Here is a 2,709-nt window from a genome sequence, read left to right as displayed (position 1 = left end):
GCTACGACAGCCTTCAACAGTGCACTTGTATCCTGGGAAAGAGCTCCATTACACATTTACAGTCAGAGCCGCATTACAAAGTAACCCTCCATAAATGTCGGTGAGTTTGCACTGATATGTGACCCTTTGAGTCCATGCAGCTTTCTCCGTCAAGTTCGTTTACACAAATGACAGATAGACCGCCTCACCTTTCTTTACGCAGTGATTGCTGTTATCTGTGGCTGGAGTTAACCTACCAGAGCGCGCAGCTCATTTAATTAACATCAAAGTCGTTGCTTTATTAGTAACCTTGAATGTGCAGTTTACAGAAGACCCACAACGTCTCCAGCAATCGGCAAAATGGGTCTACAGCAGAAATGCTTCACTAAATCATTTATTTCTAACATTTTCAAATCCAGTGGGTTAACAACCTCTTCACGTGATAAAGCTTAATGAAGTGAGAAAGTTGCAAAACTATAAAGCAACAACCAAATAAGCTCAAAGTTCACCGCACATGACCGAATCCTACAACAGCAGCTTCAAGCAGTGTCGCAGCTGAGAGCGAGCACGGTTGTTATATATCGCGACCTCTTGTAAAAAGAAAAAAGAAAGAAAGAAAAAAAGAATATATTTAGCGTTTCTTCGCCCTTTATATCCAGTTTTCCCTTTTCCCACAGGACATACTGTCGGAGGCCGGTACTTAGTTAGTTGCTATCGGTCCTGTCCTGAGTAAGACGCTCACACGCTTCGCTCTCCCTACCGGAGCAGGACGTAGTGGTCTGCTGCTTATGGTGTTTCGGTACCCTAACGTGGAGATGCCTGCTTCTAAAGTAACAGCACTTGGACGACGTGTTCCTGTTATGAATTTCAAAATAAAAGGTTGCCCAAGTAACCTGATTTCAGATGACTCTTGACTGTCATGAGAATCAAGACTATGCATGAAAGAGCTCTATAGCACACTAATATAGAAAGATGATTTTATCCGATCAAAACTTATGAAAACGTTTTAACAGTTAATGGGAGAATATTTCAGAGGGAAAAATGTCATAACTATTTATGGGAGCACGTGAAACTCATATATTAACTTATTTGATTAATGTGATAAACATGTTGCATAGGCATCGACGGATTATCGAACTGCAAACTACATGCTGATGTTTTTAATTGAAAACTCAACATTAAACTTTCCTTCCATGTGATTACTTTTTGCCTTTTATTTTGAAGGCAGATCTCATTTCCGGTAATGTCTTATCTTTCTGGGGTTAACTTGATGGCGCAAACCACTACAATGCCCTTATCAACCAGACGGACGGAGGTGGAAGTGGAGAGGGAGCAGAGCCCGAGGCGGACATGACCCTCCCCCCTGTGTTTTAAGCTCCCCCACACAGAGGTAATTGACACATTACACACACACATACACACACACATACACACACACGCACACACACGCACACACACACACACGCACGCACGCACACACACACACAGTGAATCAATGATGATAGACTCAATAACAGAAAAACATTTCTGTATAACACAATACAGTTCAACAGCACCACAAACCTTTTTTTTTTTAGTTTGGAGTACCTAATAAACTGACAACTTAGTCTTTATAGAAATCTATCACTTTGAATCCCTCATAAGAAATAAGGTTTTGTCAGAAAAAAAAAGTGTGTTAATTAACATGTGCCCAGGTCAAAAGGAAGCACCTGTCATCTGTGCAGATGGATTGGTAGGACAGCAGAGAGTGATCCTAGTTCCTGGGGCAGTCCCTGTCATTTGCTCCCACTGTGGAGACTGTGGACAGACATGTCCACATAATTAGATCCCTATCAGTGGATCTGCTCTAGGGCAAAAGGAAGTAGCTACTTGCAGAATGGTTTTTAATCCTTACTGGTTCAAGACTGGAAATTGTAAGCATAACAGCTACTAAATAACCAATATCCATATATTTTTTGGCATTACTCATTAATTGAGGAGTCATAAAAAAAAGATAAGGATGGTGAGAGAGAAGGTGATAGAATGATAAAGGCCTATTGCATTTAAATGCAACACATGGTTGGTCCATATGGTCTTAAGCCATCAGGATACACAAAATCTGATTCGAAGTGATTTTTTTTTACAGTCAAGCATTGATACAGTTACTGTTGGTTTTTATTGCAGGACAGTACCTCCACACAGCTCTGTCATCACAGGAGAAGAAGTGCTATAGTCTTCAATGGTCACTGGTAGTGCCTCCCTAAACCTAAAGTGCATGGAGTAAATTTATCATATTACATTTTTTTATGTATTTGTATGAAATTTTTCCATTATAACCAAAAGAATGGTGCCTCTTTACTACATGGACTGTGTTACCTTATTATAATATATATTACAGAAATGAATGAGAAATGCTGCAATGTGCTTCAGTGGGCTTTAGGCTTTTTCCTGTACTGTGAAGTAATTCCAGTAATGCAAAACAAACCAAACATGCATATATTCACAATACTTACATTGTTGGTTCTGTTCTCCTTCCATAAGTCTATTCTGTCTTGTTGTCCCTGTGCCATATGGGCCACCTGGCAGAAGGGCCACCTGTATGTAATAAGCAGTAAACTTGCTGATGGATAAAGCACACACACACACACACACACACACACACACACACACACACACACACACACACACACACACACACACATACACACGTGGAAGGTATGCGCAGTGTCACAAACTACAGGTGGGTCCATA

Source organism: Seriola dumerili, unplaced genomic scaffold (assembly GCF_002260705.1).
Source record: "Seriola dumerili isolate Sdu_G_001 unplaced genomic scaffold, Sdu_1.0 BDQW01000003.1, whole genome shotgun sequence".
Classification (NCBI taxonomy): Eukaryota; Metazoa; Chordata; class Actinopteri; order Carangiformes; family Carangidae; genus Seriola; species Seriola dumerili.
This window is presented reverse-complemented; position numbering follows the sequence as displayed.